The sequence below is a fragment of the Hylobates moloch genome, unplaced genomic scaffold, assembly GCF_009828535.3.
Source record: "Hylobates moloch isolate HMO894 unplaced genomic scaffold, HMol_V3 SCAFFOLD_1, whole genome shotgun sequence".
Taxonomy (NCBI): Eukaryota; Metazoa; Chordata; class Mammalia; order Primates; family Hylobatidae; genus Hylobates; species Hylobates moloch.
Genome location: NW_026652276.1, coordinates 97925709 through 97939033, shown reverse-complemented (window position 1 = coordinate 97939033; position 13325 = coordinate 97925709). Strand labels below are relative to the sequence as shown.

The following is a 13325-nucleotide window of genomic DNA, read 5'->3' as shown; positions in this document are numbered from 1 at the left end:
ATCCTGCTGTGCAGCCTGGTTCCTAACAGGCCATGAACTGGTACCAGTCCATAGCCTAGGCATTGGAGATCTCTAGAGGACCCAGCTGTAGGACAAGGCAACATTTAAAGACTTAGGGAGGGATGCAGAAGAGAGGTCAGGCCAGGCACAACACCTCACGCCTGTAACTCCAGCACTTTGGAGGTCAAGGTGGGAGGATGGCTTAAGCTCAGGAGTTCAAGGCTGCAGTGAGCTCTAGTTGCACCACTGCACTCCAGTCTGGGCAACACATGAGTCCTTGTCTCTACTAAAATTTTTTTAAAAGCTGGGCATGGCCACGAGTGGTGGCTCACACCTGTAATCCCAACACTTTGGGAGGCCAAGGCAGGTGGGTCGCTTGAGGTCAGGAGTTCAAGATCAGCCTGGCCAACATAGTATAACCTTGTCTCTACAAAAAATACAAAAATTAGCCAGGCATGGTGGCGGGAGCCTGTAATCCCAGCTACTTGGGAGGCTGAGGCAGGAGAATCGCTTGAACCTGGGAGGCAGAGGTTGCAGTGAGCTGAGATCACGCCACTGCACTCTAGCCTAGGTGACAGAGCAAGACTCCACCTAAAAAAAAAAAGGCTCTGTCTATTTGGCCTCCATTCATCTTAGGGCTGAACTAACAGCCAATGCTGTTTGCATCTCCCCTGCAATCTAGCTTTTGCTGGCACATAAAAATATATTACAAACTGTGATAGTATGATATAATAAGAAATATATGCTTGGTTTCTTTTCTTTTTTCTTTTTCTTTTTTTTTTTAGAGACAGGCTCTTGCTATGTTGCCCAGGCTGATCACAAACTCCTGGTCTCAAGTGATCCTCCCACCTCAGCTTCCCAAAACACTGGGATTACAGGCATGAGCCACTGAGACCAGACAGTATGTTTGATTTATTTATTATTATTATATTTTGAGGCAGCGTTTTGCTCTTGTTGCCCAGGCTGGAGTGCAGTGGCATGATCTCAGCTCACCGCAACCTCCGCCTCCCGGGTTCAAGTGATTCTCCTGCCTCAGTCTCCTGCGTAGCTGGGACTACAGGTGTGCCACCACGCCTGGCTAATTTTGTATTTTTAGTAGAGACAGGGTTTCCCCATGTTGGTCAAGCTGGTCTTGAACTCCCGACCTCAGGTGATCCACCCACCTTGGCCTCCCAAAGTGCTGGGATTACAGGCGTGAGTCACTGTGCCCGGCCTTAAACTCTTACCACAGTTCCTAGCACAGAGCTCCTAAAACCCTTGTAATTTCCTGAGCTAGGAAAGTGCTAGGAACATTTTTGCTTCTAATATTTAGTCTTTGACCCTAGTTTCTGACACATAGCCCCTAAAACCCTTAAAAAGTCCTGGGTGATAGGAATGTGTTTTGCTCTAATGAGGCTACTCTTGGAAGGGGAGAGGGGCTGGAGATTGGGCAAATAATCCATCATGCCTACGTGATGAAATCCCCGTAAAAAATCCCTGAACTACAAGGTTCAGAGAGCTTCCAGTTCACGGTCACATCCATGTAGCTGGAGAGTGGAGCACCCCAATTCCATGCAGACAGAAGCTCCTGCACCTGCGACCCTTCCCAACCTCACCCTATGTATCTCTTCATCTGGTTGTATCCTTGGTAATATCCTTTATAATAAATAGGTAAATGGAAGGAAAGAGTTTCTCCGAGTTCTGTGAGCCACCCTAGCAAATTGATGGAATATGAGGAGGGGGTCGTGGGAACCCCGATTTACAGCTGGCCAGTCAGAAACACAAGTAAAATAGCCTAGAGCTTGGGATTGGCATCTGAAGCGGGGTCAGCGGGGTGCGGTCTTGTGAGACTGAGCTTTTAGCCTATGGGATCTGACACTACCTGTGTTGAGTGTTGACTGGTTAAGAGAAGAATGTTGATTTTTCTGACACACAAACCCTCCAACCAATCCCAAATCCATATTCCCAACCACCTCCTGTGATTGTCATGCACCAAGACAGTACTTTCCCTGCCCTAAATCACCCAGAGCCAGGTACCAGGCAACCAGGGACCATTCCTATAACCAAGAACCCACCGGCTTTATTCAAGCTAGCTGGTCCTAAGCTGTTTCTACCACCCTTCACTGCCTTCCCCACAGGAAACGCAAGGAAGGTCGCTGACTGGGCTGTCCCCACAATCCTCTACCTCCTGACCCACATGGGTGTTTCCCCTATGCAGGCCTGCCTGGGTGTCATGCCTCTCACTTCCAGGGAAACTGGGAATAACATGAAGCTTTTTCTTGTTTATTTTTTAGAGACAGGGTCTCACTCTTTCACCCAGAGCTGAAGTGCAGGGGCGCCATCACAGCTCACTGGAGCCTCGACCTGCTGGGCTCCAGTGATCCTCCCACCTCAGCCTCCCGAGAGCTGAGACTACAGGTGTGCACCAACATGCCTGGCTAATTTTTTAATTTTTTGTAGAGATGAGGTCTCCCCATATTGCCCAGGCTGGCCTTGAACTCCTGGCTCCAAGCGGTCCTCCCATCTCGGCCTTCCAAAGTGCTGGGATTACAGGCATGTGCCACCGTGCCTGACCAACATTAAACTTTTCCTTCAATACCATTGACTCCTCTGTGTCATCACCCTCAGTCACCTTTATAAATTAAGACCCAGGCACAAGATCACAAAGGTAGCGGAAGGCCAGGTCATAGAAGCCGAGAAAGAAAAGAAGCAGGGGTGGGCGTGGTGGCTCACGCCTGTAATCCCAGCACTTTGGGAGGTTGAGGCGGGTGGATCATCTGAGGTCAGGAGTTCGAGACCAGCCTGGCCAACATGGCAAAACCCTGTCTCTACTAAAGATACAAAAATTAGCCGGGCATGGTGGCAGGCACCTATAATCCCAGCTACTCGGGAGGCTGAGGCAAGAGAATCGCATGAACCTGGAGGGCGGAGTGAGCCCAGATGGCACCATTGCGCTCCAGCCTGGGCAAAAGAGCAAAATTCCGTTTCAAAAAAAAAAAAGACTCCAAGTTCTTCAGCTTTGGGACTCTAACTGACTTCCTTGCTCTTCAGCTTGCAGATGGCCTATTGTGGGACCTTGTGATCGTTTGAGTTAAGGAGAATTAACTTATATATCCTATTAGTTCTGTCCTAGAGAACCCTGGCTAATATAGACCCATTGGGTCTACTAACCCAGAGCTCAGTGGTGACTTGGTTGTGGGTAATTTCGGCAGAGACAGGGTGTCGGGGAGCAAACACGCAAGGGAAGGAATGGGTTCAGCAAGTGCAGAGAGCTGGCTGAGAAACCCTACACCAACAGAGATTCCAGAAATGGGGCCCAGTTGGGAGGTCAAGACAGGATTATTTTAAATGGAGCCAGGCACAGTGGCTCATGCCTGGAATCCCAGCACTTTGGGAGGCCAAGGTGGGAGGTTCACTTTAGGCCAGGAGTTCGAAACCAACCTGAGCAAAATGGCGAAACCCCCAGCTCTACAAAACATTTCAAAAATTAGTCTTACATGGTGGCACACGCCTGTAGTCCCAGCTACTCAGGAGGCTGAAGTGGGAGGGTCACTTGAGCCCAGGAGTTTGAGGCTGCAGTGAGCTATAATCACACCACTGCACGCAAGCCTGGGTGACAGAGGGAGACCCTGTCTCTAAAGAAATAAAAATAATTAAGAAACAAAATGGGGCCAGGCACATACCTGTAATCCCAGAACTTTGGGAGGCAAAGGCAGGAGGATCCCTTGAGCTCAGGAGTTCGAGACCAGCCTGGACAACATGGCAAAACCCCCGTCTCTACAAAAAATAAAGAAAATAGCCAGACATGGTGGTGTGCACCTGTACTCCCAACTACTCAGGAGGCTGAGGCTGGAAGATCACTTTGAACCCAGGAGGTTGAGGCTGCAGTGAGCTCAGATTGCACCATTGTACTCCAGCCTGAGTGACAGAGTGAGGCCCTGTCTCAAAATAAATAAAATAATATAATAATAAAATGGGAGACACTGTTTTGTGGGTAGGAATGGTCCAGAAGACAGGCAAGGTTGCAGACGGCCCCCTTGGCACCTTCTCACACAGGCTGTGCTGCTCACGGCTTCCCAGGAGACCATGAATAAGTGATTAAAGGTCAGCATCGATCCACAGACCTAAGGCCCATTTATTGCTGACTCTTGTCTTTTCCAGGGGGTGCTCTAAATAGATGTTGAGGTGGCAACCCTTGGACCCTAACAAAACAGCAGATTCCCTATGCTTGTGAAACTCATTAAACCCTTTTTCCAGCTGAGAGCTCTTCTCCCCCTTGCAATGGCCTGTTACACCTGTGAATCACAGGGCCTGATCCCTGTCTGCAGGGATGAGGTTTAGAAGGACACACATTGGATGCAGGGCAGGCGAGCCCCAAGTTGGGACTCAGCCTGCGAGGATTCTTGGCTTCACACAGGAAAGAATTCAAGGTCAACTCTCTCCAGTCCAGGCCTCCAAGATGACAAAAAAAAAGAAGGAACAACGATTATGCCCCAAAGGGCCGTGACCACGTGCAGTCTATTCACTGCACGAACTGTGCCCGACACGTGCCCAAGGACAAGGCCATTAGGAAATTCGTCATTCGGGCCAGGCATGGTGGCTCATGCCTGTAATCCCAACACTTTGGAAGGCCGAGGCGGGTGGATCACCTGAGGTCAGGAGTTCAAGACCAGCCTGACCAACATGGTGAAACCCCATCTCTACTAAAAAATACAAAAATTAGCGGGGCATGGTGGCAGGCACCTCTCATCCCAGCTACTCGGGAGGCTGAGGCAGGAGAATCACTTGAACCCGAGAGGCGGAGGTTGCAGTGAGCCGAGATCGTGCCACTGCAGTCCAGCCTGGGTGACAGAGCAAGACTCCACCTCAAAAAAAAAAAAAAAAAAAGGAAAGAAATATGTCATTCGTCATTCGAAACACAGCGGAGGCCACAGCAGTCAGGGACATTTCTGAAGCGAGCGTCCTCGATGCCTGTGTGCTTCCCAAGCTGTATCTGAAGCTGCATTCCTGTGGGGGTTGTGCCATTCACAGCAAAGTAGTCAGGAATCCATCTCGTGAAGCCCACAAGGACCAAACACCCCCAGCCCGATTTAGACCTGGGGGTGCTGCCCCATGACCCCACCAAAGCCCATATAAGGAACTGAGTCCTTCAAGACTGAAGACAGACTATTATCTGGAGAAAAATAAAATGGAAATTGTACTTTAAAAAAAAAAAGGAGAATTCAAGGGCAAGCCAGTGGTAGGGTAGAAGAAAACAGCTTTACTGAGGCTGCAGGGTTACAGCCCCATAACTGCTCCTGTGAGCCGCACTGTCCCATAGGCAGAGAGCAGCAGCTCAGGGCAGCTTTGCAGTCACATTCACACCTACTTTTAATTACATATAGATTAAGGAAGTGGCTTATGAAAAAATTTCTTTTTTTTTTTTTTTTTGTTTTTGAGACAGGGTCTCACTCTGTTGCCCACGCTGGAGTGCAGTGGCACAATCTCAGCTCACTGCAACCTCTGCCTGCCAGGTTCAAGCAATCCTCCCACCTCAGCCTCCTGAGTAGCTTGGACTACAGGCTTGTGCCACCACATCCGGCTAATTTTTGTATTTTTTGGTAGAGATGGGGTTTCACCAGGTTGGCCAGGCTGGTCTCAAAATTCTGACCTCAGGTGATCCACCTGCTTTGGCCTCCCAAAGTGCTGGGATTACAGGTGTGTACTGCGCCGGCCTATAAAGAAGTTTCTAGAGAAGGGGTAGTAACTTTTGGGTCATCGAGTCATTGTCATGCAAAGGGGCAGAAATGCCCAGGTGTTACCATGGCAGTGGTAAACTGACATGACGCACTGGGGGGTGTGTCTTATGGAAAGCTGCTTCTACCCTGTCCCTGTTTTTTGTTTTGGTTTTTTTGTTTGTTTGTTTTTGTTTGTTTGAGATGGCGTCTCACTCTGTCACCCAGCCTGGAGTGCAGTGGTGAGATCTCGGTTCACTGCAACCTCTGCCTCCCGGGTTCAGGCGATTCTTCCACCTCAGCCTCCCAAGTAGCTGGGATTACAGGTGCGGGCCACCATGCCCAGCTAATTTTTGTATTTCTAGTAGAGCCGGGGTTTCATCATGTTGGCCAGGCTGGTCTCAAACTCCTGACCTCTAGTGATCCACTCGCCTTGGCCTCCCAAAGCGCTGGGATTACAGGCATGAGCCACAGCACCCGGCCCCCGGCCCTGTTTTAACTAGTCCTCAGTTTGGTCCGGTGTCCAAGCCCCACCTCTGGAGTCAAGTCCCACCTCCTACCTCCCTTTGAGAAGGTGGGGCAATGGCCTGTCCCCAAAACAGCCCTAATTATGGCTGGCAAGATCTTGCAGGGTACAAGGGGAGGGACAGAGGAGGGTGGAGTTGCATGGAGAGAGTTTCTGTTACAGCCATAAATCCTTTGTCTCTCGGAAACAGGGACACTCTTCCCGATAATTGGCATTTTTTTGGAAAAGCGTTTCTTCAAGACGGTTTCTTTTCACAAGTCCAAGGCATGTCTGAGACGCCCTTTCCCCAGGCACTACAAGTTTCTAGTCTCCTCTCCCACTCTGTGAATTATAGCCTCTTCCTGCTCATTTATTATTCATGATTACGGTGACATATCCAGCCATCTAATTCATTGTCTCCAAACGCTGACTTCATCTCCTTCCTTAAATGCTCATCCAGCTACAATTTCTTCTGAGAAACTCCTGGGCCTCACACCGGTGTTATCTTTCCGTGAACAGGCATGATCTGCTTAGAACTTTATTGGAGATCTCGTAAAAGAGCCCTTCAGAAACAATCAGTGCCTCCATGTGTCACCAATCACTTAGCACGCAGAGAGGACAAACGAGTGCTAAATGCAACTGCCAGTTCCCACGGCACTCCAGAGAAAATTCAAGGTGTCATCCTGCAGCTTTCCCGGGGTCAAGAAAGCTCCAAACACACCCCCCTGATCCTAAGAGTCCATCCTGACCACCAAGGTCATTGACTACCTGGGGACAGTGGAGGATGGGCCAACATCTTGAATCCCCACAGAGAGGCAAGAGGCTGTCTGCCAGCTGAGAAGTGAGATGGAGCAGGGACCTCTTTTTTAGGGGCCCGTGGACCTCACAGCATGGAAATTAGGAAAATTCTGGTTCTTTCAAGGGAAATTGCAGGCATCTAGCTAGCCCCAGAAGTAAATAAGTCAATTGTTAAAACAAAAGGTAGCAGTAGGGCCCGCATAGTGGCTCACACCTATAATCCCAGCACTTTAGGAAGCACCTGAGATCAGGAGTTTGAGACCAGCCTAGCCAACATGGTGAAACCCCATCTCTATTAAAAATACAAAAATTAGCCAGGCGTGGTGGTGGGTGCCTGTAATCCCAGCTACCCAGGAGGCTGAAGCAGGAGAATTGCTTGAACCCAGGAGGCGGAGGTTGCAGTGAGCCAAGATCGTGCCATTGCACTCCAGCCTGGGCAACAAGAGCAAAACTCTATCTCAAAAAAAAAAAGAAAAAGAAAAAAAGAAAGTAATAGTACCCTAAAACAATAAACCAAGAAAGTAAGAGTTCCAGAGATGTTTGCTTTCCCTATAGAAACTAAAGATAACATCTTACCATATGTCCCTGAGCTGTGTTTCAGAAACCTGGACCTCCACTGAAGGCCTGAGATAAGGGGGAACTGAAGACAATTCTGAGCACCATTCTTTGGTCTACATTTCTTTCTGAGGGGCTTGGAGGGCATCACAACCCACAGTTAACATTTTTCTCTGCTAACCCCAAAGTTTTAAACAAAGCTTCTCTGCCTTAACTAATTGCAGATCAGAAAATCGTTGAGTCTACCTATGACCAGTAAGCCCTCGCTTCAAGATATCTCACCCTTTCAGGCCTAAACCAATGTGTAACCTGTGTGTATTCGTTCACAATTTTGCCTGTAGCTTCTGCTTTTCTGAAATGTATCTCTGCCTTTAAAAACTTTTGCTGCAAGCCATGGGTGAGCCAGGATTCGAGCATTTTGCTACCTGGTCCTTCTTGCTTGGCACGCTACAAATAAATGCCTCCCTCCTTCTCTTCCTCCCTCCCTCCCTTCCTTCCTTTCTCCCTCCCTCCCTTTCTCTCCCTCCTTCCTGTCTTTTCTTTCTTTCCTTCTTTCTTTTTCTTTCCTTCCTTCTCTCTCTTTATTTCTTTCCTTCCTTCTCTCTCTTTATTTCTTTCCTTCTTTCTTCCCCACTCTCTTTCTTTTCTTTGACAGGGTCTCACTCTGTTGCCCAGGTTGGAGTGCAGTGGTATGATCTCAGCTCAGTGCAGCCTCAACCTCTCCAGCTCGGGCAATCCTCTCACCTCAACCTCCCAGGTAGCTGGGACTACAAGCACCGCCATGCTCAGCTAATTTTTTGTATTTTTTATAGAAATGGAGTTTTGCCATGTTGCCTAGGCTGGCCTCGAACTCCTGACCTCAGGTGATCCACCCGCCTAGGCCTCCCAAAGTGCTGGGATTACAGGCGTGAGCCACCACACTTGGCCTATATTTTTGTTTTGTTTTGTTTTTAAGACGGAGTCTCACTCTGTCGCCCAGACTGGAGTGCAGGGGCGTGATCTCAGTTCACTGCAGCCTCCGCCTCCCAGGTTCAAGGAATTCTCCTGCCTCAGCCTCCTGAGTAGCTGGGACTCCAGGCACAAACCACCACACCCAGCTAATTTTATATTTTTTTAGTAGAGTCGGGGTTTCACCATGTTGGCCAGGCCGGTCTCAAATGCCTGACTTCAAGTCATCCACCCGCCTAGGCATCCCGAAGTGTTGGGATTGCAGGCATGAGCCACCACGCCAAGCCAATATATTTAGATACACGAATACTTACCATTGTGTTGCAATTGCCTGCAATGCACAGTCACATGCTGTGCAGGTTTGTAGCGTAGGAGCAATAGGCTACATCATCCAGCCTAAATGTGTAGTAGACCACACCATCTAGGTTTGTATCAATACACTCTATGATTTCACGCAACCATGAAATCGCCTCACAGTGCATTTCTCAGAAAGTATCCTTGTCATTAAACAACACGTGACTCTCTATATGAGTTACTAAATATTTTTAAACTGATCAAATTGTATACTTTTTTTTTTTGAGATGGAGTTTTGTTCTTGTTGCCCAGGCTGGAGTGCAATGGCGAGATCTCAGCTCACTGCAACCTCCACCTCCCAGGTTCAAGAGATTCTCCTGCCTCAGCCTCCCAAGTAGCTGGGATTACAGGCGCACCACCCCCCCTACCCCCCACCAACCACTCCTGCCTAATTTTTTTGTATTTTTAGTAGAGACAGGGTTTCACCATGTTGGCCAGGCTGGTCTGGAACTCCTGACCTCAGGTGATCTGCCTGCCTCGGCCACCCAGAGTGCTGGGATTGCAGGCGTGAGCCACCACGCCCAGCCCAAATTGTATATTTTAAATATGTGTGGTGTAACATACTACAATTATACCTGAATCAAATTGGAAAAAAAAAAGTCAACTCAAGGAATTAAAATAAAACATTTTGAGGAGAGCTTCACCTCCCCACTGACCCTGAATTTCCACGTCTTTTAACCCAACTTCTAATTTTAGATAGAAAAGAAAGGAAAAGAAAAAACGACACCAAAGTGAGACTTCACTTTAGAAAAGTGTGGAAAATACATTAAACACTGAGGTGTTACCATAATAAATGAATAATTCCAGATCTGTCTTATGAAATATTTAAAAATATTTAAAATTAGCAAGTGCAGAGAAAATTAATGTTGAGTAAATAATTTTAATGAATAGATCCTATTATGTTCTAATGAGGGTTTTTCTTTTTAATTCTGATTTTATTTTTGTAACAGAAGCCTTTCTTTCCAAGTCTTCTTAAAGGGACTTAACTATTCCATATGTTTAAAGCACAATTTAAAGAGAATGAATCTGTTTTAAACTAGATAATGAAGTCTACAGTATACAGACAGTCTCGTGTACAGTATTCTTGCCTGGTCCTTTGGTTGATTCCCAGTCTGTTTCTTTTCTTTTCTTTTTTTTTAAGAGACAGGGTCTCACTCCATCACCCAGGCTGGAGTGCAGTGGCGCAATCACAGCTTCACAGCTTACTGCAGCCTTCACCTCCCGGGCTCAAGTGATCCTCCCACCTTAACCTCCCAAGTCGCTGGGACTACAGGCGCGTGCCACCATGTTCGGCTAATTTTTTGTATTTTTTGTAGAGACGGGGTTCTCACTATGTTCCCAGGATGGTCTTGAACTCCTGAGCTCAAGCAATCCTCCTGCCTCAGCCTCCCAAAGTGCTGGGATTATAGGTGTGAGCCACCTCGCCTGGCCCTGTTTCTTTTCTGTTTTGAGGCCTTGCACAAGTCACGCTGCCACTCTGAGCCTCAGTTTCCCCATTTGTAACACTGAGACAATAATTCCTCAACCCCAAGTAGCCCAATGCATGGCACACACTACAGAGATGGAAGAGGGATTTCCTTCCTGTATAGCAATAGCTGATAATTATTTGACGTTATACTCAATTAGCCCTAAAACTGTTATCTCCCAAAAGGATTTCTGAAGGGAGAAAACAATCATGCTTGTTGCCTTCATTCAAGTCTGAGTGCTGTTTATACAATAAACTGGATACTTCTGGATGCAACATAAAACGTTCCTAAAATAATCCCAACTTCATTCCTCAACCTGCCAGACAGCTGAACCACAGCTTTATGAAATATGAAGAGAGCCCACTTTTATGGCCAGGCATTCATCTTCAGGCTCCTTGGCAAACGAGTCCCTCCGAGTTATTTTATTATTTCCACGAAACTGTAACTGAGCCTTTTTATATACCTGCTGTTGTCGTAAGAGTAATCACACATAAAGCATGTCAACCAAATCGGAGAAAGGCATCCTTCATCTGGTTTACTGTTACCTTGAGACAGCTGGTCTCTGGGCTTGGTCGGCTGACAGCTTTGATAGGATTATTGAGCACAGCTTTTCATGCAAAAGAAACCTGGAGACCGGAGCAGTCTGCCCATGGCTGGTCCAGCCAGGAGGCTGGGGTTGACAGGAGGCTCCTCTCAGCAGATGAGGGTCTGGTGAGCCTGACCCAGAGCCCCCGCAGCTGCTCCTGGGTGCAGCCAACGTGCTGGGCTTGGAGTAAATGCTTAACCACAGAGACAGCAGCGAGGGTCTCAGGCACCCTTCCCTCTGTGTCTCCATCCTTCCTGTGGTTTCAGCCCAGCCTCAACTCCCTGTTGGGGCCAGCCATCTTGCCCCTTCTCCGCCAAAGGACCAGGTAAGATGTGTCTGCACGAGCTACAAGTCAGCGTACCAGTCTGTGCTCTGTGGTAACTTAATTATATAATTATTCAAATCTGATGTGTTCTCTCTCGCTCACTCTCTCTCTCTCTTTTTTTTTTTTTTTCTTCCACAGACAGGTTCTCCCTCTGTCACCCAGGCTGGAGTGCAGTGGCGCCATCTCGGCTCACTGCAACCTCTGCCTCCCGGGTTACGTGATTCTCCTGCCTCAGTCTCCTGAGTAGCTGGGATTGCAGACACGTGCCACCACACCCAGCTAATTTTTTACTTTTGTAGAGATGGGGCCCCACTATGTTGCCCAAGCTGGTCTCAAACTCCTGGGCTCCTGCCTCCCAAAGTGCTGGGATAACAGGCATGAGCCACAGCACCTGGCCTTGTTCTCTTTCAATTGTGCTTTAAACATACGGGATAGTAAAGTCCCTTTAAGAAGACGTGGAAATAACAGCTTCTGTTACAAAAATAAAATCAAAGTTTAAAAAGCCCCTCATTGGAACATAATAGGATATATTCATTAAAATTATTTACTCAACATTCATTTTCTCTGTACTTGCTAGTTTTAAATATGTTTATCTGACAAGACAGATCTGAAATGAGGCAGATCTAGCTCCAACTCGCCTCCCTGGGCCTCAGCTTCGCAGTCTTTAAAATGGGGACAGAAAAAAAATGCTTAAAAAAAAAAGGATCAAATGAGACGGTGGCGGTGAACATGCTTTGTAAATTAGCCCGAGGCCTTGGTGGCTCACGCCTGTAATCTTAGCACTTTGGGAGGCCGAGGTGGGCGGATCTTTTCAGGTCAGGAGGTCCAGACCAGCCTGACCAACATGGTGAAACCCCGTCTGTACTAAAAATACAAAAATTAGCTGGGCGTGGTGGCACATGCCTGTAATCCCAGCTACTTGGCAGGCTGAGGCAGGAGAATCGCTTGAACCCGGGAGGCGGAGGTTGTAGTGAACTGAGAGCGCGCCACTGCACTCCAACCTGGGGAACAAGAGCGAAACTCCGTCTCAAAAAATAAATAAATAAATAAATAAATAAATAAATAAATAAATAAATAAATAAATAAAATTAGCCCGAGGCGAGCTGTTATTGCCATCATTATTCCTCCTTTGCATTAGACAGACGCTCATCCTCCTCCCGCAGGCCCTGAGGCTTGCAGATAAACAGTAAATGTTTGCCAGCTGTAATCCCTGCAGAAGCGCTCCTCCCGAGAGCCGGCTCAGCCTGGCAACCCTGAAGAAATCACTTATCAAATCAAGGAGCGCCAGCCTTCCCGCGAGGCACCCCCTACTACCTAAAGGGAAGTCTCTACCCCTAAAACAAAATCTCAAAAATAATTTTAGTCTCATTAATTCTGGAAACAAACAAATGCAGAGAAAAGACGACGACCCGAATTAAAAGACAAGGCAAAAGAGGACGCTTGGTCCCTGGGGGGGCGGGGGCGCGGCGACCCCACACTTTGCCACACGTACCTGGACCAGCAGAGGGGCGGAAGCACTTGGCGGGGCCTTGACTACGTACGGCCTGAGGTGGGCGGGGTCTGGACGGGGCCACTGGATGGGGCGTGGCCCACAGTTGGGGGCGTGGCGGGTCGTGGTCCACAGGCGGGGGACAGAACTCGAGAGGCCAGAGAGGGGGCGGGGCCAGGGAAATAAAAGGACGGGGGCGGGACGGAGAGGGGGCGTGACCTTGCTGCCTCTCGGGCATTGGTGGGTGCAGGGAAGCGGGAATCCCGGCCTCGTGGCCCTGCAGGTGACGTGCGTGGTGAAGAGGGCCCCAGGTTGGGGCGACGGAGCAGTGAAGACAGCTTTCTCCTCTCTAGGGTTGAAGCTACGTGAGCACCACAGGCTTGAGGGAGCCTCTGCCTTGCCAAATAGGGGGACCCCAAGAGGAGGAGGAGAAGTGACACCACCAGAGTATTAGGAAATTCCTGGCTCCTCATTAGCACCCGGGAGTCTTTCCAAAGAGAGACCTGCACACCCTCTTAGGAGGTGAAACCCCTCCCCTAAACTGCCTTGGCCCCTGGGCTCATATTTCAGTAGTCACAGTGTGGCCCTAGGAGCTATCGCCTTCCC

The 13325-nt window shown here is 48.5% G+C and overlaps 1 long non-coding RNA gene across 1 annotated transcript in view; it reads right to left on the bottom strand.

Moving 5' to 3' along the window:
• The window catches only part of LOC131381756 (uncharacterized), a 97354-nt gene extending 84489 nt beyond the window's left edge, over positions 1–12865 (bottom strand). The window contains exon 1 of the long non-coding RNA XR_009210683.1: positions 12723–12865. This is a non-coding gene — a long non-coding RNA (uncharacterized LOC131381756). The remainder of the gene's footprint in view (positions 1–12722) is intronic.
• Between the last annotated feature and the right edge of the window lie 460 nt (positions 12866–13325).